General features: G+C 44.8%; 10 non-coding genes across 10 annotated transcripts; 2 read left to right on the plus strand and 8 right to left on the minus strand.

Moving 5' to 3' along the window:
• The first annotated feature begins 600 nt into the window (after nt 1-600).
• On the plus strand, nt 601-672 carry TRNAH-GUG (transfer RNA histidin (anticodon GUG)). The gene has a single exon. It is a non-coding gene; the product is annotated as a tRNA-His (tRNA).
• A 2,126-nt stretch (nt 673-2,798) lies between these two features.
• Nucleotides 2,799-3,012, minus strand: LOC133349016 (small nucleolar RNA U3). Its single transcript, XR_009755880.1, has one exon. It is a non-coding gene; the product is annotated as a small nucleolar RNA U3 (small nucleolar RNA).
• A 792-nt stretch (nt 3,013-3,804) lies between these two features.
• On the plus strand, nt 3,805-3,876 carry TRNAH-GUG (transfer RNA histidin (anticodon GUG)). Its single transcript has one exon. It is a non-coding gene; the product is annotated as a tRNA-His (tRNA).
• A 1,893-nt stretch (nt 3,877-5,769) lies between these two features.
• TRNAH-GUG (transfer RNA histidin (anticodon GUG)) lies at nt 5,770-5,841 on the minus strand. The gene has a single exon. It is a non-coding gene; the product is annotated as a tRNA-His (tRNA).
• Nucleotides 5,842-9,583: 3,742 nt separating this feature from the next.
• On the minus strand, nt 9,584-9,798 carry LOC133348997 (small nucleolar RNA U3). Its single transcript, XR_009755862.1, has one exon. It is a non-coding gene; the product is annotated as a small nucleolar RNA U3 (small nucleolar RNA).
• Nucleotides 9,799-10,245: 447 nt separating this feature from the next.
• TRNAH-GUG (transfer RNA histidin (anticodon GUG)) lies at nt 10,246-10,317 on the minus strand. Its single transcript has one exon. It is a non-coding gene; the product is annotated as a tRNA-His (tRNA).
• A 6,226-nt stretch (nt 10,318-16,543) lies between these two features.
• LOC133349006 (small nucleolar RNA U3) lies at nt 16,544-16,757 on the minus strand. The gene has a single exon (XR_009755871.1). It is a non-coding gene; the product is annotated as a small nucleolar RNA U3 (small nucleolar RNA).
• Nucleotides 16,758-17,897: 1,140 nt separating this feature from the next.
• On the minus strand, nt 17,898-17,969 carry TRNAH-GUG (transfer RNA histidin (anticodon GUG)). The gene has a single exon. It is a non-coding gene; the product is annotated as a tRNA-His (tRNA).
• A 2,556-nt stretch (nt 17,970-20,525) lies between these two features.
• LOC133349012 (small nucleolar RNA U3) lies at nt 20,526-20,739 on the minus strand. The gene has a single exon (XR_009755876.1). It is a non-coding gene; the product is annotated as a small nucleolar RNA U3 (small nucleolar RNA).
• A 445-nt stretch (nt 20,740-21,184) lies between these two features.
• Nucleotides 21,185-21,256, minus strand: TRNAH-GUG (transfer RNA histidin (anticodon GUG)). Its single transcript has one exon. It is a non-coding gene; the product is annotated as a tRNA-His (tRNA).
• Nucleotides 21,257-22,162: the final 906 nt, after the last annotated feature.

Here is a 22,162-nt window from a genome sequence, read left to right on the forward strand (position 1 = left end):
CTATTTTTATACTTTTTGCAGTGTGTACAGCCTGGAAAGTACCCCACATGCCAAATTTCAAGTTTGTTGCATGTCGGGAAGTATGCTAAACATTTCAAAAAGACACATATTCACAAATTTACCTTTTTTTTCTATATAGAAAAAACACAAATCCCTTACAGCGCACGCGTTGCTAAATGAACTCACTGCTACAAACTAGAATAGTAAAACAATGTAGCCCGCTGCCGTGTCTTTGTCGCCACAAAGCCGTGGCTCGAATTCGAACCGAGGTTGCTGCAGCCATAACGCAGAGTCCTAACTATTCGATCACGGTGAGCTACGTTCGTTACCTATGAAGAGCTCCCTTAATTGCCTCTTCCCCCGTGTCACACAAATCACTCGCTGGGATTTTCATCTACCTTTTCAGAGGTTTTGGAAAGTTGATCAAAGAGAAAGGCAAAACGTTGATTTCAAGAGCAGGACATGTATTTACATTAACTTGAATCAGCAGCAGTATTCCGGAAAAACGTCGGACGAGCCCATTGAGTGAGTTTGGCGTGGTGCTGGAGGCGATCAAGAGAGTTCTTTGCCTGCAGGTGGAGTCAGTGGGCCGCGTAGCTTGCCGTGATCGTATAGTGGTTAGTACTCTGCGTTGTGGCCGCAGCAACCTCGGTTCGAATCCGAGTCACGGCATTGTGGTGACAAAGACACGGCAGCGGCTGCTCTACTTTTGTGCATGTGCCCATCACTCACTTTTGGCAATTTTCTTAAAGTTGAAAAAAATAGCAATGCTGTTTCATGGAGCGGTGGACTATACGGCCCGTTTCCATCACCTCGCTTGTATCTGCTGGGCATGTCATCGCTTGAGATGAAACGTGATTACATCGGCAATTCAACTGGTGCGATTCGAGAAACAATTTTCGTCTTCATCCGTCTCGCTCTGTCTAGAAAAGGAACTATTTGACCACCCCATGGATGCCATTACATTACTGTGAGCAGCTTTTGAATATATACAGGGTGTTTTAAAAAGATGGACCGGATTTGAAATCGCTATATATCTACAACCACGAACCACCCATGAATTAAACTCTTACCACTTGAAAGAGCGGGGCATAGAGTTTCAAATGATTACCGCGAGATGTCTCTCCCAGCGCACAAACAGCGCCTATCAGTCATTCGCAATATGGTGACCCCACAACACACAAGGCGTTTTGCGTTCTGCAGTTCAGCAAGACTGAATCCGTAATTGCGGTGCAGCGTGCGTTTCAACGGCGTTTTGGCATTGATCCGCCAATGTCAAAGGGCATTCATCGTTGGTCCAGACAATTTGAGGCAACAGACTGTTTATGTAAGGGGAAGGGCACAAGGCGACCACGAATAAGACACTTTGAGAGGTATTTGGGACGAATTAAACTATCGTCTCGATGTTGTCCGCACATTGAGCATTTATACACTGATTAGCAGTGGCGGCTCGTCAATAGAGAGCGCAGGGGCGCCGCCCCCATCAATATTCAAGAAATATACATATACAAAATTTATATAAAAATACATAAATAAAATATTTTTTTCATACGATGTGCCGGCTGGTAGTAAGAAAATCATCAGCATTTAATAAAAACTGGCTTTAATCGGTCAACTATTTTCTATGTTTTTCAATGTGTTTCATGCGGGGCGCCGGACAAATGGATGTCTATGTGAGACTTTAAATTTTCGGACAGCATGTGACCTGAAGCTGGTCTCTAATTGGTTTCTTAAAGATTCTCTTCGGGGCGCAAGTCGTTGCGTCCCTGGCCAATCAGAATTGGATACATGTTATTTTATCCAATCTGATTGGTTCTCGTCACCTGTCATTCAAATTTACGCTCTGGGCCACTACTGCGAGTGCGCAGGCGACACCACTTTGACACTTGCTAGGCTGATCAAATTTTTTGTGTAAACAATGGCAGCAGTTCATCCAAATTCTGTAATTTATTTACAAAAAAACCCTTTCACAAGGCTTTCGCTGGAAGAAATAAAAAAGATAAAGGATCTCGGACCGGACCAACCCGATTTACAAATCCAGCAGCAGGCCAGTGACAGAGGACGAAGCTACACACGAAGCTTCACCCGCGCTTGTTATGAGAAACGGAGGTGGCTGGCTGGATGTGATGTTAGCAATTCTCTTTTTTGTTTTCCCTGTCTTTTATTTCAAAGTGTCGGCACTGAAGTTTTGTGGACAACGACGGGGGTAAGAGACCTCAAACATCTCTCTGACAAATGCAAACGTCATGAAAGTAGCCGCAGCCATATTGATAATAGCATGAAACTAACGTTTTTATGTTCAAGTAGGAAACATGCTTTTTGGTACTTTGGTCTGAAATGTATATAAAAGAGAAACATTTATGTTCAAGTAGGAAACATGCTTTTTGGTACTTTGGTCTGAAATGTATATAAAAGAGAAACATTTATGTTCAAGTAGGAAACATGCTTTTTGGTACTTCTTTTGGTCTGAAATGTAAATAAAGATCATCAAAATTTATATTAAAGTAGTCAAAATGGTTTTTGGTACTGCTTTATATTTATTTGCCCCCCTCTATAAATAAAAAAAAATGCGCCCCCCCAAAAATAAATATCACCAGCCGCCACTGCTGATTAGTAGAACTTGATAACTCATTAAAACCGTTTGTAACTTTTTGTGGAATTGCAACATGTTGCCATCGTGAAATATATTGCTTTTAAATTGGGTCCATCTTTTTGAAACACCCTGTATTCTTAAAAAGATTGTGCTGGCTCTACCAACAGTACAAATACAGTATCTATTTTTTTTTCGCAAGAAACCAACCCCTCAGCTTGCTGTGCCTCCCTCCCGCCACCCTTGCGAGCGGCAGGAACGGTCATCAATGGCGAGGAGCGGCTGGGCGAGCAGCACTCCAAGCCGGCTTCGCGCTCAGGAGGCACAGCTCCAACTCCTCATCGGGGCTGGTTGGTCCAGACACTTTAGAGCCCATTTCGTAAGTTGGAAACTATAGAAATGATCCCTGAAAGTATAGTCTTAGTGAGAACAGGCCGCCGCAGCGGTATATGTAGTCTGGAAAACTTGCTCTACGCTATGGGTACTGTGTGGTTTCCCAGCTAGGCAGGTTTAGCACCTACAAATATTAAACTTGTTCAGTGTCAACATTAAATTTAACATGGTTCATCACTAATATTATCAATTACTTGCAGAGACAACAAGCGATGTAAACGATAAAAGTAGTTTACTACAACTGTGCGAACGGCGAAATGCATGGTGGGAGTCGCTTCTCGCTGCTGCTGACCTGGGCCACGAGGCGGCGCGTGGGTCTGAGTCGTTACATTTTCTGACTTCAAAATAAAAACAGATAAAAACACAAATCCCTTACAGCGCACGCGTTGCTAAATTAACTCACTGCTACAAACTAAGAGAGTAAAACAATGCAGCCTGCTGCCGTGTCTTTGTCGCCACAATGCCGTGGCTTTAATTCGAACTGAGGTTGCTGCAGCCACAACGCAGATCACTAATTATTTCATTCACGGTGAGCTACGTTCATTAACTATGAAGAGCTCCCTTAATTGCCTCTTACCCCGTGTCACAAAAATCACTCGCTGGGATTTTCATCTACCTTTTCAGAGAAGGGTTTGGAAAGTTGATCAAGGAGAAAGGCAAAACGTTGATTTCAAGAGCAGGACATGTATTTACATGAACTTGAATCAGCAGCAGTATTCCGATAAAACGTCGGACGAGCCCATTGAGTGAGTGTGGCGTGGTGCTGGAGGCGATCAAGAGAGTTATTTGCCTGGGTGTGGAGTCAGTGGGCTGCGTAGCTCGCCGTGATCGTATAGTGGTTAGTACTCTGCGTTGTGGCCGCAGCAACCTCGGTTCGAATCCGAGTCACGGCATTGTGGTGACAAAGACACGGCAGCGGCCTGCGTTGTTTTCTTTGTCCCAATTTCTAGAGGTGAGTGGTCCATAATAAAGTGTTTTTTTGGGGTATATCGCGTAAATATAAATGTGTCGTTAAACCCATCAGTTCGTAAGCAAAACATGCAAATTGGTTGCTACTTCAGCACACCAGAGTGTTGGAGAGTAAAACCACACTGTTTACAATTCAAGTACGACGTCTTGCTGATCACAACCGGCGTCACCAGGCGATCGCCAGAATTGTGAAGACTTACAGTATTGACTTATTTGCAATTCTGGGGGGAAGAGCTCTTATACAAAGCCGGTCCTGTGTTGCAAGCCGTGGTTTTATCGTGGATAATTCGAGAAATTGGAAGCATCTGTACTCATATGTGGCACAATTTTGATGGTATTGAATATTTAAATTCCTAATCAAAATGAATCGTGTAAATAATGTTATAACCAATGCACGTGTGACATGGATAGTTCACGTTTATTACCCGCATACGATGGCGCTGTTATGCAGTCTGCTCCATTTGGCAGTCGCAAATTGCGTAACGTTCATCGTTTAATTAGCTCAACGGCTCACTAATGATGTGAGGTGATCAATCATGGGCCATTTCGGAACTATATGATCACAGCGAGCTCCGCGTACCACATAGAAATAGCTCTCTTAATCTTAAGAGCTCTCTTTATTTCTGCTTACACCATAAAATCACGCACGTGCTGTTTTCGCGCTCAGGAGGCACAGCTCCAACTCCTCATCGGGGCTGGTTGGTCCAGACACTTTAGAACCCATTTCGTAAGTTGGAAACTATATAAATGATATTCTTGGTTCTTTCGGTAAAGTAGTAGGTTTTCACCCTTTAAACTGATACAAAACTGACACCTTTATACAAGGCATCATAACCACACAACACAAGCAGTGAAAATGCAAACAAAAAGAAACAACTCTGATAATGATAAGCACTGTCCTTGAAGTTGATTGGTCCACACCCGAGACAGCTTTTCTTAGAGCCGAGTCTCCATTGGTGTTGGGACCAGGTAAAGTCACGTAGCAGGGAGATAACAAAATATATCGAAAAAATTCTCACAAATTTCGATTGCAACTCACGCAATCAGCCTCAGGAATGAAATCCATAGCAAGAAAATTTGAAAAAAGTGGCGGTTTTTCCGCCTGAAAATATAGTCTTAGACCAGATCTGCGCAGCCCTATATATAGTCAGAAAAACTAGCTCTACGCTATGGTTCCCATTACAGTAGGGGCGAAATTACTTGCACAAACGTTGAATATACACAGTATGTCATACTTAACATATTTACATATACTGTACAATTCACCGTAAAATTAACAAGTTTACATAACGACCGTAACTACGATTAATCTCCTGCAATAATAACATATTAATGGTGAAGTGCATTGTGGGAACTAACTCGTTGTAGCTTCCGACCTTCTACGCTATGGGTCCTTTCACAAGCCAGCAGCAGGAAGACACGATGCGATTATTACACGTGCTCTGTGTATCACTCTTTACATAACATGGCCTTAAACTACACACACGTGAATTAATATCAAAAGTAATCGACGAAAGCAGTTGTGACGTTGCTGCTACTCAGTGATTTGCATTGCAATTAATTACAGGGAAATGCGTTGCAAGGCTCGCTTTTCGCTGATTGCTGCCACCTATCGGACCCACGAGGCGACGCTCGTTCAGACGCACACCACAGCGCTCGAGTTAAGCACATTTCTATCGTAGACACAAAACAATTGACAGTTTTTAACAAACGGCACGGCTCAATTGGCAACGTTAAAATTACCGCACTCAGCGGGCCGCGTGCGAAAAGAATTGCAAAAAACGTAGCGGGCCGCTGCCGTGTCTTTGTCGCCACAATGCCGTGACTCGGATTCGAACCGAGGTTGCTGCGGCCACAACGCAGAGTACTAACCACTATACGATCACGGCGAGCTACGCGGCCCACTGACTCCACCCCCGCAAAGAGCTCTCTTGATCGCCACGTGGACGCTGCCCCTACAAACCTGATTTGAGGCTTTCCTGAGTGCAGGAATTCCATCCTCTTTGATTCTTTCGGTAAAGTCACGTAGGTGTAAAATAAAATGAATCGCGACGTTTCTGGCGCAACGCGAACGTCCGTCATCCCAACGTCGTGATTTATTTTATTTTAAACCTACGTGACTTTACCGAAAGAATTAAAGAGTATGAGAATTTCAAAGTCGAATATTAAAAAAAAAAGTGTCACACTCCAAACAGAAAAAACACTTTCACCGCTTCCTTCATTGTATGTCTACAGTCTACGTGTGTCCAGCGACTAAGCACGTGGTGATTGTGAGTGTTGTCATTTTTGCCGGAACTAATCGCAGACAAAAGTTGCCGACGTGGCTCGACGATTTCCATCGCAATGGTTCCAACTCCTCGTATTGCAGAATCGAGGTCTCGTCACTCCGCACACACGAGGTTTTGCGACTTATAACGAAGCTACGGAAACGCATCCGAGATGGCGACCGCCAGGGAGATGGAGCGAAGACCTCAATCTACAGGCGTCAGGTGGATAGTTATACATCGCAGAATCGTAAGAGATGGTGGCGATGTGGTGAGGGTGTCATCCAGCAATGGATTGACCATGGACCCTAGCTGCCAGTGCTATTCAGTGGCCTAAAATGAAATGTTTCGCTCCGGATGATCGCTACAAAGTATGACCTGTGTTTTGATTTAGTGTGCTGATCTTAAAGGTGCATTGAAAAATTACAATACTCCGATTGATGCTCCTGCTGTTGTGGAGTGACTCATGCAGCCAGCTATGGCTGCAGGGATTGGTGGTACATGTTGTTTATGTCATTTATTGTGAAAATTCCGTCACAGTTCCTATGATCACTGTTTCATTGCTTTCATGGCTTTATTTTCGTGATTTCGAAAAGTGTATTGGTTTAGCCATGTTTGTTTGTTGTAGTACGGAGTAAGACTGATGGCATTAATCTAAGTTGTCTTGTGGTTGTTGTTGTTTGACTTGCATCCCACTGGGATTTTTGCACACAGCGTTGGTGTACAGTGTTTTTTCTGCAATATGTTTCTGTCTTTTCTTGGATTTTCTGTTTGCACTTAGTCACATATTCACTTTAAGATGTTTTCTTGTTCATGTTTTTATTTTTTGTTTGTTGCGGTTGCACCCGATTCAAGAGCCGAATGGCTCACATGGCTATACCTAATAAATGAACTTGAACTTGATGATGGTGATTGTATATTACATTGCATGCATAGTTTATAAGTTTGCAGGTCATGGTACACAGGTAAACGAACGTGGCCGCTGAGTGGCACTGATGTGTGCCTGTCACCAGGTCCGTCTTTCACGCGTGTCACAAAAAGCCATTGCACCTCGTCTAATTTGATACCGCACGAATCCTGCATCCCTCATGGGCCCTCTTGCATTCGTGTACTTAACGTGGGCCCCGTGGCTACCTCTACCTGGAGCCACGTGGAGAGCGAGGCGCTGTGAGAGTGTGAGCAGTGGCTGATCGCGTGTGTGGAGGCTTTGTGGTGTCCCTGTTCCCTGCGAGCATCAAGTATGTTTCATGCTGACAGAATGCGCAATGCACAGTGGGCCACGTAGCTTGCCGTGATCGTATAGTGGTTAATGTTCTGTGTTGTGGCTGCAGCAACCTCGGTTCGAATCCGAATCATGGCATTGTGGCGACAAAGACACGGCAGTGGCACTCCATGTTTTGTCATGTACTTTTATGGCATGAAAGAGGTGAGTGTTGTCATTTTAATGTGGTTTAAACACATTCCTGCGGAGGGAGCTGGTAGGAACGTTGGGTTGCTCGGTCAATGGCCAGGGTCAATGGTGGCGTGGTGTATTCTGGAAATATGGCCGACTGTGAGGGTGGGCACAAGCCGTCGTGAGTAGGTTAAACGTTCAGTTTTATAAGGGCACCACGGGGTGACCAGCCCCTCCCCACCCAGCCCCACCCCCCACCCTCACCACCCAGCCCCTCTCCACCCAGCCCCACCCCTCCCATTTTTGATGCACGACGGACGGACAGAATAATCCCCTGTGGGCTGGTGTAACCAGGGGGTTCCTACCAGTATTACCTTCATGTTGGCTATGATGTATATGAGTGGTTCAGCTCCCCATTATTTGAATAAAAATGTTCAAAGTTATCAACAAGTCACTGATCTTACCCACGTGAAGATATCAGTGTCACTCAAAATTCCTGTCCCTGCAATTTTATTTCTGGGTGATCATTGACGATCAAAACTAAACAAAATCAAGAGAGATTAATTGTTACATCTTTTTGAGGTATCTGCCTCTGTGTGCTATGAATAAAGGGCCAATTTGCCAAAAGTCATCTATATTTTTAAGGCAGTATTAATCAATTGTGCGTTGAAATCTTGAGTGACACCGATGCCTTTATGTGGGTGGGGGGGGGGGGGGCACGTGCCCCCCCAATGATCCGATCGAAATCTCTAATTTCGATCGGATCATTGGGGTTTCTTAGTAACTAGCTTTACTACCTGGCTTCGTCTGAGATTTGGATTCCTGTCTTCGATTAATTCACGGCCTACGCGGAGGGTGGGGGGGAGGGATGCGTGACGTCAGCAGGCACACTGCGTGACGCTGCCGCATGCGGGTGACATCACAGATGTGACGTCAACGCTGACTTGCCGTGCATTGTGGTTAGCACTCTGTGTTGTGGCTACAGCAACCTTGGTTCGAATGTGAGTCATGGAATTGTGGTGACAAAGACACAGCAGCGGCCACTGAAGTTTTGTTTCTCTGATCTGTGACCATTAACACTGGACAGAATAAGCAAGATTAACTTTCACAACACCTTTTTAAATATATCTTCTTCTGTATGTTGGTGTGAAAGCCATTTCCCCATTTGTACAGTGTACTTTTTTAGATGGTGTGAGATTCAACAATGTGTTGAGTCTTTTTGAGTTTGGAGATATCACGTGTTGGTACCGTACTATTTTAATACTGGGGGTTGTTCGGGGGCGCCTGTGCCCCCCTCACAACCTTTCTAGATTTGAAGCTTTCGTGACTGCAAGGATTCATATTCTTAGGTTTTTTCGGTAAAGTCACGTAGGTAAAACATTAAAATTAATAAAAGTATTTTAGTTTAATATGATTTTATTTTACTTTTATTAATTTAAATTTTTTTACCTACGTGACTTTACCGAAAAAAACCTAAGAATACCCCTCAAAACCATTTACGGCCTTCGGCCAGGAAAGTCACGAAAATATTTTCACACGAACGACGCATTCACGCAAGCACCCGATGCTCCGTTTTAAAGTTTTAAAATGAAACATCTTTGAATTGTATTATGAAAAGGATATTTCGCGTGAATTTTCTCTCGTCTGATGTGTGACCATGGACACTGGACATGATAAGCAAGATTAACTTTCCCAAAACATTTTTTATATATTTTCTTCTGTGTGTGGTGTGTAAAGCCATTTCCCCAACGGACGCCTATTTATAACACTGTACTCTTTTTATACGTTGTTATTTACCCATGTGTAAAATATTTTTGAGGATTGTAACGTTAAGACATTTGAGACAAAAAACAGGTACAGCAAAACGACTCCAACCACCCAATATGCTGCTAACTGAAAGGGGGGCCATTATTGCACTTCCTCTTGTAATACGATAAAACAATAGAATCTCCCTTTGATTCAAATAAGAAACCAACCCCTCAGCTTGCTGTGCCTCCCTCCCGCCGCCCTTGCGAGCGGCAGGAACGGTCATCAATGGCGAGGAGCGGCTGCGCTGAGCAGCACTCCAAGCCGGCTTCGCGCTCAGGAGGCACAGCTCCAACTCCTCATCGGGGCTGGTTGGTCCAGACACTTTAGAGCCCATTTCGTAAGTTGGAAACTATAGAAATGATCCCTGAAAGTATAGTCTTAGTGAGAACAGGTCGGCGCAGCGCTATATGTAGTCAGGTATATTGACTCTACGCTATGGGTACTGCGTGGTTTCCCAGTTTAGCAGGTTTAGTACCCAAAATTATTAAACTTCTTCAGTGTAAACATCAACATAAACTGTAATTTAAAATGTTATGTCACCTGCAAAGTCAACGATGTAAAGGTTAAAAGCAGTTTACTACAACTGTGCCAACGGTGAAATGCATGGTGGGAGTCGCTTCTCGACCTGGACCACGAGGCGTGGGTCAGGGGATATCAGCAGTTACATTTTCTGCCTTAAAAAAATAACAGATAAAACACGCACGCCTTTCTGCAAACGCGTGGATAAATAAACTAACCACTATAAATAAGGACGATACAATTAACTAACCACTATGAACAAGGACAATAAAACAACGCAGGCCGCTGCCGTGTCTTTGTCGCCACAATGCCGTGACTCGGATTCGAACCGAGGTTGCTGCGGCCACAACGCAGAGTACTAACCACTATACGATCACGGCGAGCTACGCGGCCCACTGGCTCCACCCCCAGGCAAATAACTCTCTTGATCGCCTCCAGCACCACGCGCTTCTGACGTTTCATCAGAATACTGCTGCTGATCTTCGTACGGCAAACTTAACATCTCTTAATGATCGAAAAATCAGCAGACTACCTGCCTTTGCTATTGATGCCCCCAGGGTGTGGAATGCTATCGCCAAACACATTCCTGCGGAGGAAGCTGGTAGGAACGTTGGGTTGCTCGGTCAATGGCCAGGGTCAACGGCGGCGTGGTGTATTCCGCAAATATGCCCGACTGTGAGGGCGGGCACAAGCCGGCGTGAGTAGGTTAAACGTTGAGTTTTATAAGGGCACCACGAGGTGACCAGCCCCTCCCCACCCAGCCCCACCCCTCCCACACCCCACCCAGCACCACCCTCCCCACCCAGCCCCTTCCCACCCAGGCCCTCCCCACCCAGCCCCTCCCTGTACGACGGACACAATAATCCCCTGTGGGCTGGTGTAACCAGGAGGTTCCTACCAGTATAAACTGAAACTTGGATCACTACCTGTGAGATCTTCACTCAAAACTGCTCTAGAGGAGTTGTACACTCTTAGCTGCCACTGCTATTCAGTGGCCTGAAATCAAATGTATCGCTCCTGATGACCACTGCAAAGTATGACCTTGAGTTTTTATTAGTTTGCTGATCTTTAAAGGTGCATTGAAATGTTTTGATACTCCTACTGATACTCCTGCTGTTATGGAGTGACCCATGCTGCCAGCTATGGTTGCAAAGTTAGGTCTTACATGTTATGTATATCGTTTATTGTTAAATTTTAATCACAGTTCCTATGATCACTGTTACATTGTTTTTATCGCTTTATTTCGGTGATTTAGAAAACGTTTTTAGCCATATTTGTGTGTTGTAGTACAGAGTCAGACTGATAACTTTAATCTAAATTGTTTTATGGTTGTTATTGTTTGACTTGCATCCCATTGGGATTTTTACCCACAGCGTTGAAACACGGTGCTTTTTCTGGAAGACTTTGATGTTTTTTTCCTGGATTTTTCTGTTGCGCGTAGTCACTTTAAGATGTTTCTTGTTCATGTTTTTGTTTGTTGCGGTTGCACCCGATTCGAAAGCCGCATGGCTCACAGGGCTATACCTAATACATTAAATGAACTGGATCGATTATCCGCGTGCGGTTTATCCGATTTGACATGAATTAATAACTCGCGGATTTCTCCTTAAGGCCAATTTAATAATCTAACAACAGTTAAGCATTGTTTTTCTTGGAAATGTTCATTACAAGTCATGTGCTTAAACCGACCAAATATGTGCTCCGGTTCGTTCGAAAGCTACGTGATCGCCCCTATAGTGCAGTAGTTGTATATCTTTACCACAGTGGGTGGAGTCTGATGTTGATTGGCGTGACACTGCAATTCATTCAGTGGGCGGAGTCTTCTGCGCGGGAGCATGAAAGTGTTGTCACTGAGCATGCACACCGATCGGTAATGTACACCTATATTCGTGGTGTTTGGCATTAAATACGCGTAAAATGTCTATTTTTGAACTAACCGTGATTTATAATTATCCACGGCTGTCCTCCCTTCCATTAGCGTGGATAATCCAGAGTCTACTGCACATGTAAATATATGTCATGGCCTTGAGATATATTTTTAACAAATAACCCGTTTTGTCTGTCCCCTTGATCAACTTTACAACCCTTTTATGAAAGGGTAAATAAGATCCCACACGAGTGACGTTGAAGAAGAGGCGATTATGAGAGCTCTATGTATGGAATGAAAGCAGCAAGCCTGTGTAGCTTGCTGTGATTGTGTAGTGGTTAGAACTCTGCGTTGTGGCTGCAACAACCTCGGTTCAAATCCGAGTCATGGCATTGTGGTGGCAAAGATACGGCAGTGGCCTCTCCATGTGTGTGCATGTGCCATCACTCAATCTTCTTAACGCTGGAAAAATAGCAATGCTGTTAAACGGCCCGTTTCCATCACCTCGCTCTATCCGCTGGGCATGTCATCGCTTGAGATGAAACGTGATCATGTCGGCAATTCATCTTGTACGAGGCAGTTACAGAAACAATGTTCGCCTCCACTTTCTCACGTGACGTGGTTCTCTCTGTATTGCTCTGCCTAAAAAACACGTTCCTTCGGAGTGGGCAGGTAGGAACTTGGTTGGACAACGCATTCGTGCACGACAGACAAATAATCCCTGGTGGAAGCTGTTGTTCCTACCTGTATAAGTGTAGTGTGTAGGTTAAACGTTGAGTTTTATAAGGGCACCACGGGGTGACCAGCCCCACCCCTCCCACCCCTGTTGTATCCTAACCCTTCTTCCATAATTGAGATTAATAATATTTGATGATTTTTATATATTATCTTTTTACTTGTTTTTTTAATGAGTGAAACACACCAAAGCGCACCAAACTGCAAAACACCAGGTGTTGTTAAGTAATGAACGAGAGGAGGGCTAGGATGACAGAATTGCAACCTTGCTTCAAGGCAAAGGCAGTGAAAGGAAGCAGAGGGCCTTTGTCTAAGTCATAACCACAGAAAGCCAGGAATCATCACTGATTGTGTGTTAGGGATTCCGAGCTAATTAGAACACGTGCACACAGAAAGGGAGGTAGAAGCACGCCTTGTTCTCCTGCAGCTGAGGAAACAAAGATAAACCCAAGAAGGCATTGAACAACGGCCAGCTGGACGGCAACAACAACGGCGAGCAGAGAGAGGGTGGGGCAAAGACTGCGGGGCTATGGAATGCAACTTCGTGTCAGTAAGCTCTGACAAACAAGTTAAGTTAAAGACATCACAATACATAATATCGCATATAACATCAATGTTAACGCTATTCACCGTAAACTATATTCCGCTTATATAACCATGCAGGCACCAAGGAATACGAATTCCTAGGATCAAGAAACTTACCCCTTAACCTAAGATATCGGAAATAAATTAATAGTAATAAGTATATGCATGAAAAGACAAAGTAAAACTTATGGAAAAGCCAGGATAACGGGATGAATCACCACCAGGTCGAATATGAATACATAATAAAAAAAAACGATGTTAAACCCAGGGTCGGAGAGAAAGGGAGATCCCGGCCGTCTTTGTATCCCCGCAGCGCGGGATAGGAGTGTGTATACGCTCGGGGAAACACCCCCACTTGAGTCAAGCACCACGATGGGAAACGACAGACCTTAGGTTACATACAGAATCATAACTGTGAAATAGTAAGGGACAAATGTTAACTTAAAACTTTTAACCATTTCTTTGTGCGCCGGGTCGGAGAGAGCGTTGCCCCTCCCTCCAGGTGGTGCGAACAAAGACGCCTATGACATTTGTAACGTCTGTGTTTTGGGTTCATGAAGAAGGCCAGACAAGAGATAATATTGCACCCAGACAGAGAGACGACCTCGAGGCAATTTGTAACATCTGATTGTTTGCTCGTGGGTTCATGGAGGGAGTGGGACAACGGAATACCGTGAGTAATGCACACAAGGACATACGGACGTACGGACACACACATGGACACACCTGCCTACGGACAGATCCTGACACAGCAAAAATCGGAAAGAAGCCCCGCCTTGTGGGCGGGATCCAGGGGGATTTTTCGGCATAAAGTAAAGGATCCTGAGCATTGGAAATCAGTGCGACGGGAGGGTCGACTCAGGAGGAGTGCGACCAGCGGGTCCACTCGGGAGTGCGACGGGAGGGTCGACTCAGGAGGAGTGCGACCAGCGGGTCCACTCGGGAGTGCGACGGGAGGGTCGACTCAGGAACGAGTGCGACCAGAGTGGGTCCACTCAGGAGTGCGACCAGCGGGTCCACTCAGGAGTGCGACCAGAGGGTCGACTCAGGAGCGAGGGCGACCAGCGGGTCGACCCAGGAGCGAGCTCGACCGGGAGGGTCGACTCAGGAGCGAGCTGCGACCAGCGGGTCGGCTCGACTCATCTTCAGCTCGTCAACCTCTGCCGAATCGGGGGTCTCTGCTGCCACCGGAGTGGTGAGCATCGCGTTCGGCGACAACCCAGAGCTGCACGCTACGAGCGAGTTGTGGGCGCCACCTACCGACCGGGTTCCGAACTGCGACAGCGTATCAACAGCCATCCGAACCAGTTCGCCACGGTGACAGGGGATCGACTGATACGTATGACGCGCACCGCCCCCTCACCACACGACCACTAGGCGTCTGTTTGACCTAAAGAATCGACTCCGAACACTGACTATTCAAGACAACTCTTATCACTCAAAACCACTCGAACCCATAAGCCATCCGTGGCTGGAAAGCATCACAACGAGACCGAGTGATGGCCCTCCGTCGTTTATAAGAGTATTCTTAATTTTTATCTTTAATATTTAGTGGGCTGTACTCTTAATCGCATAAATTCCCAACAGATCCATCAATACGAACTGATTCTTGGCACCTCCTTCCGCCGAGCCACGCTCACGTGGGGAGTGGTGGCCCACCGGATCCTTATCAGGTGATCTGGTCCCCAATTAGTAAACTTGGTATAAGATAACGAGCTTCGGAAAAGGAGCACCGTCGCAGGCCCTTACTCCGAGCCGTTCTGTTGTCCGATAACCTGCCGATGTATCTGTTGAGATTGGTGCCTTTAAGAATAATAACTGTTTTTGATTGTGTTTTTTTTTCGCCGTATAATCTTTCAAGTATCTTTCAGTCATAATCGCCGCACGTACTCGCATCCCCTACAGAATATTCAACTGTCCCGTGACCCAAGGTGTTAACAACGTGATAAGGGTTGCGTATGGTCAATAAGGAGTGTGGTACTGCGTGAACAATATTGAGTATAATCATTCATTAGCGTTAAGGTTTTCTTAGCATAGTTTTTGCATATTTCAACGACTCTCTCTCTCACTAACAACCATCGCGTTATGAACAATATTGAGTATAATCATTCATTAACGTTAAGGTTTTCTTAGCATAGTATTTGCATATTTCAACGACTCTCTCTCTCACTAACAACCATCGCGTTATGAACAATATTGAGTATAATCATTCATTAACATTAAGGTTTTCTTAGCATAGTATTTGCGTGTTTTAACGACTCTCTCTCTCACTAACAACCATCGCGTTATGCGGGATCCATGTGCAGTTGTCAAAGTGAAATCAGACAATCGTTGATGATACTGTATTGATGCCGTGTTGACGTTCCGGGATTGAGAGTTCGCATATTATATCATAGTTAAGGTTGAATTAGTAATAAATTGATCAATACAGAAGTGGTTGTGTGATTCTTTCCTGAAATCTATGCATAAGATCTGCTTCTGCGTTGAGATTTGAACTTGGTGACCTTAATAAACACACTAATACATACTCAGTAAATGTTAAAGCGATAACGGGGTGAACCGGGGACCTAAAAATATAACCACGAATAAAAACTCTGGGAATGTTAAAGCGAGAATGAGACGAACCTAGACAACGATGCCGAGTTAATCTAAGTTAATCTTGCATACTTACACCACACCTGCATAACTGCATACGATTAATTGCCTTATTCCGATCGATAACCCACCCTCGTCACCGAGGCGGGGTCTGGTTATCATAACGACTTGTATTATCATAATTACACCCACTCGCATAATTAATCCGATTACCTCTCGAATTGGCATAATTAAAATGTGCGTAATTACATAAATTAACATATTTCCGGATAATTACACATTTGGCCCGATTTCATTTAATAATTATTATTTTCACTGAATATTCATAACACACAGGTACAACATAATAATTTCACCCACGCACGCATACAACATAACAAATTTTCTTAACCCAACATATACAACACCCCCAACTGAATCACCTTAAGGCTGGGAATGTTGAAAGGAACACGAGGCAAAAAGATCTGCTTTTTTTTTTCAAGGCTTCCATTTTATGAATGGAGCCAACCTCCCCCAGTTCCATTGTGTGAATGAAACATCGCCCGTCTCCTCATTGGCCCGAGTCCCGGCGGTGCCCCCCCCTCTACCAACCCCAACCCCAAGCTCCCATTGGTCGACGCCCCCCGAGCCAATGGGAGGGCAATGATGGCGCAGGGCCATGCACGACAGACAGACAAATAATCCCTGGTGGGCAGTGTGGAACTGTTGTTCCTCCCTGTATGAACAATGTATTTGAAAGACACGCGGAACAGCAGGCCATTGCTTTTATCCACATAAATACGTCTCTAAATGTAACCATCTATTTTTATTTGGCAAAGAAACCAACCCCTCAGCTTGCTGTGCCTCCCTCCCGCCACCCTTGCGAGCGGCAGGAACGGTCATCAATGGCGAGGAGCGGCTGCGTGAGCAGCACTCCAAGCCGGCTTCGCGCTCAGGAGGCACAGCTCCAACTCCTCATCGGGGCTGGTTGGTCCAGACACTTTAGAGCCCATTTCGTAAGTTGGAAACTATAGAAATGATCCCTGAAAGTATAGTCTTAGTGAGAACATGTCGACGCAGCGCTATATGTAGTCAGGTACACTACCTCTACGCTATAGGTACTGTGTGGTTTCCCAGATAGGTAGATTTAGCACCTACACATTTTTACTTGTTCAGTGTCAACATCAACATTAACTGTAATGTAAAATGTTTATATCACCTGCAAAGTCAACGATGTAAAGGTTAAAAGCAGTTTACTACAACTGTGCTAACGGTGAAATGCATGGTGGGAGTCGCCTCTCGACCTGGGCCACGAGGCGGCGCGGCTCGAGGAGTTCAGAGCGTGGGTCAGGGGATGACAGCAGTTACATTTTATGACTTGATTTTTTTTTACAGATAAAACACGCACGCCTTTCTGGAAAGACGTGGCTAAAATACGTTCCTTCGGAGTGGGCAGGTAGGAACTTGGTTGGACAATGCATTCGTGCACGACAGACAGACAAATAATCCCTGGTGGGCAGGGTGGAAGCTGTTGTTCCTACCTGTAATATGCATTGTCATAATACTCCGTAAAGTATTTTTTATTGGGGGGGGGGGGTTAATGTATATGCTTCATGTTAACCTAGAAATGCATTAATTTGTTTTCTCTTTTAAAAGGAATACGTTTGCTTTTTTGGAGAAACTGAATCATCTTAAGGCTGGGAATGTTGAAAGAAACACGAGGCAAAAAGATCCGCTTTTTCATTTTCAAGGCTTCCATTTTATGAATGGAGCCACCCTCCACCCAGTTCCATTTTGTGAATGAAACATCGCCCAGTCTCCTCATTGACCCGAGTCGCGGCAGTGCGCCCCCCCACCACCACTAACCCCCCCCCCTCTACCAACCCCAACCCACCGCTCCCATTGGTCGGCGAAACCCCGCGGAGCTCGATTAAATAAATAAATAATTGGCTTCGGCGCCCCCAAGCCAATGGGAGGGCTCTGGTGGGGCGGGGCCGTGGTATGGACAACAGACAAATAATCCCTGGTGGGCAGTGTGGAACCTGTTCCTACCTGTAAAAGTAACAGATAAAACACGCACGCCTTTCTGCAAACACGTGGCTAAATAAACTAACCACTATAAACAAGGACAATAAACTAACCACTATGAACAAGGGCAATAAAACAAAGCAGGCCGCTGCCGTGTCTTTGTCGCCACAATGCCGTGACTCGGATTCGAACCGAGGTTGCTGCGGCCACAACGCAGAGTACTAACCACTATACGATCACGGCGAGCTACGCAGCCCACTGGCTCCACCCCCAGGCAAAGAGCTCTCTTGATCGCCTCCAGCACCACGCCAGACTCACTCAATGGGCTCGTCCGACGTTTTATCGGAATACTGCTGCTCATCTTAGGGGCCGTCCATAAATGACGTCACACGATTTTGGACGATTGTTGACCCCCCCCCTCGTCACACGGCGTCACATAAAGTCAGCCCCCCCCTCAAATATGACATGACAAAGCTCTGCCCCCCCTAATAAAACATGCTTAAAATTAATGTGCCACAGCACTCTGATGTTGTAGGAGAAAACATTTATTAAAAAGCATATTTAATTAAGTAGAACGTGTTGTCTATATTTATTTAAAGTTGCACATTTTGATGTGACGTCACATTTCTCAACCCTCCCCCCTCGTCACACATCGTCACAAATGTCTGACCCCCCCCCCCCCCCCTCTAGGTGCTTGACGTCATTTATGGACGGCCCCTTAGTACGGCAGACTATCGATTATCCGTGTGCAGTTTATCCGATTTCCCCTTAAGGCCAATTAATAATCTAACAACAGTTAAACATTGTTTTTCTTGGAAATGTTCATTACAAGTCACGTGCTTAAACCGAACAAATATGTGCTCCGGTTCGTTCGAAAGCCACGTGATTGCCTCTATAGTGCAGTAGTTGCATATCTTTACAACAGTGGGTGGAGTCTGATGTTGATTGGCGTGGCTCTGCTATCCATTTAGTGGGCAGAATCTTCTGCGCGAGAGCATGAAAGTGTTATCACTGAGCATGCACACCAAGGACGTAATTATAATATATATTCAAATATGTCCCCCCCAATATATTGTTATATATATAAATTGCTATGCTATGTAAATAAAAAGAAACAATTTGCTAAACCTTGGCCACAATTTCTGGACTTGTCTTCATATAAATCAATGCATAGATTTCTATTTATATGATTGTGGTTATGGTTTTACTTTATTAATCCCTAATCTCTGCCATTACATACAATTAAGCAAGAAATCGTAAAAAAAGTAAAAACAGAGCAATGTAAATACAATACACCATTAGACATTCTTGCAAAAAATTAATGAAAAGTCCATGCCATGTGTTAGTGAATTTTTTTTATATTTTAGGCAGGAAATTAGTTTTCAAATTTAGATATTTTTCTGGGTTGGGACACCCAGACACCCTGGAAGATGTGGTCCCCCCCAATCTTGACTCCATGGCTACGGCCTTAATGCACACCGATCGGTAATTTACACCTATATTCGTGGTTTTTGGCATTAAGATACGCGAAAAATGTCTATTTTTTGATTATCCGTGATGTATAATTATCCACGGCTGTCCTCCCCGTCATTAGCGTGGATAATCGAGAATCTCCTGTTCATGTAAATATGTCCTGGTCTTCAGCTATCTTTTTTACAAAACAACGTTTTGTCTGTCCCCTTGATCAACTTTCCAACCCTGTTCTGAAAGGGTAGATAAGACCCCACAAGTGTGACGTTGAAGAAGAGGTGATTAAGAGAGCTCTTTGTATGGACTGAAAGCAGCAAGCCTGCGTAGTTCGCTGTGGTCGTATAGTGGTTAGAACTCTGCGTTGTCGCTGCAACAACCTCGGTTCAAATCTGAGTCATAGCATTGTGGTGACCAAGATACAGCAGCAGCCACTACACGTGTGTGAATGTGCCATCCACTCAATTTTCACAATTTTCTTAACGCTGGAAAAATAGCAATGCTGTTAAACGGCCCGTTTCCATCACCTCGCTCTATCCGCTGGGCATGTCATCGCTTGAGATGAAACGTGATCACGTCGGCAATTCAACTTGTACGCCAGTCTCGGTTCGAGAAACAATGTTCGCCTCCAATTTCTCACGTGACGTGGTTCTGTCTCTATTGTTCTGCCCAAAATTTTACTATTTGACCGCCCTATCGATGAATAATGTATTTTATAGAAACGTGGAACAGTATCAGCAAGCCATTGCTTTTACAGGTAGGAACAACAGGTTCCACACTAGATTTGAAGCTTTCGTGACTGCAAGGATTCATACTCTAAGGCTTTTTCGGTAAAGTCACGTAGGTAAAAAGATAAATTAATAGAAGTAATCAAAGAAATAAAATAATAAATCACGACGTTTCGGAGGCAACACAAGCTTCTGTCTTCAGGTGGAACCGTCACAGCACAATTGCTGTATCAAGTAAAGAGCAATCGTGCTGTGACGGTTCCACCTGAAGACGGAAGCTTGTGTTGCCTCCGAAACGTCGTGATTTATTATTTTATTTCTATTATTACTTCTATTAATTTTACTTTTAACCTACGTGACTTTACCGAAAAAGCCTAAGAGTATAGGTTCCACAATGCCCACCAGGGATTATTCGTCCGTCTGTCGTGCATATTTATCTGTCGTGCACAAATTCGCTGTCCAACCAAGTTCCTACCTGCCCACTCCAAAGGAACGTGTTATAGAACCGCAGAACAGAATCAGCAGGCCATTGCTTTTATCCATGGAAAGAAGTCCCTAAATGTACACCAAGGTAAACATCTGTTTTTATGTCGCAAAGAAACCAACCCCTCAGCTTGCTGTGCCTCCCTCCCGCCACCCTTGCGAGCGGCAGGAACGGTCATCAATGGCGAGGAGCGGCTGCGCGAGCAGCACTCCAAGCCGGCTTCGCGCTCAGGAGGCACAGCTCCAACTCCTCATCGGGGCTGGTTGGTCCAGACACTTTAGAGCCCATTTCGTAAGTTGGAAACTATAGAAATGATCCCTGAAAGTATAGTCTTAGTGAGAACAGGTCGGCGCAGCGCTATATGTAGTCAGATATATTGACTCTACGCTATGGGTACTGCGTAGTTTCCCAGTTTAGCAGGTTTAGTACCCAAAATTATTAAACTTCTTCAGTGTAAACATCAACATTAACTGTAATTTAACGTGTTTATATCACCTGCAAAGTCAACGATGTAAAGGATAAAAGCAGTTTACGACAACTGTGCAAACGGTGAAATGCATGGTGGGAGTCGCCTCGACCTGGACCACGAGGCGAGGGTCAGAGGATGACAGCAGTTACATTTTGTGACTTAAAAAAATAACGGATAAAACACGCACGCCTTTCTGCAAACGCGTGGAAAAATCAACTAACCACGACTAACAAGGACGATAAATTAACTAACCACTATGAACACGGACAATAAAACAAAGCAGGCCGCTGCCGTGTCTTTGTCGCCACAATGCCGTGACTCGGATTCGAACCGAGGTTGCTGCGGCCACAACGCAGAGTACTAACCACTATACGATCACGGCGAGCTACGCGGCCCGCTGGCGCCACTCCCAGGCAAAGAGCTCTCTTGATCGCCTCCAGCACCACGCCAGACTCACTCAATGGGCTCGTCCCACGTTTTATCGGAATACGGCTGCTGATCTTAGGGGCCGTCCATAAATGACGTCACGCGATTTTGGACGATTGTTGACCCCCCCCCGTCGTCAAACGGCGTCACAAAAAGTCAGCCCCCCCCCCCCCCTCAAATATGACGTCACAAAGCTCTGCCCCCCCCCCCAAAAAAACCATGCTTAAAATCGCTTTAAACTATTGTCATTGCAGTGCGTATTTAATGTGCCTCTGCACTCTGATGTAGGAGAAAAATTTATTAAAAAGTCTATTTAATTAAGTAGAACGTGTTGTCTATATTTATTTAAAGTTGCGCATTTTGACGTGACGTCACATTTCTCAAACCCCCCCTCGTCACACATCGTTGCAAATGTCTGACCCCCCCCACCCCCCCTAGGTGCGTGACGTCATTTATGGACGGCCCCTTAGTACGGCAGACTATCGATTATCCGCGTGCAGTTTATCCGATTTCCCCTTAAGGCCAATTAATAATCTAACAACAGTTACAACATTATTTTTCTTGGAAATGTTCATGACAAGTCACGTGCTTTAACCGATCAAATATGTGCTTCGGTTAGTTCGAAAGCCACGTGATCGCCTCTATAGTGCAGTCGTTGCATATCTTTACAACAGTGGGTGGAGTCTGATGTTGATTGGCGTGGCTCTGCTATCCATTTAGTGGGCAGAGTCTTCTGCGCGGGAGCATGAAAGTGTTATCACTGAGCATGCACACAAAGGCCGTATTTATAATATATATTCAAATATGCTCAAAATGTTCCCCCAATATATTGTTATAGATATAAATTGCTATGCTATGTAAA

This window comes from Lethenteron reissneri, chromosome 28 (genome assembly GCF_015708825.2).
Source record: "Lethenteron reissneri isolate LAM-NWPU_2019-01 chromosome 28, ASM1570882v1, whole genome shotgun sequence".
Taxonomy (NCBI): Eukaryota; Metazoa; Chordata; class Hyperoartia; order Petromyzontiformes; family Petromyzontidae; genus Lethenteron; species Lethenteron reissneri.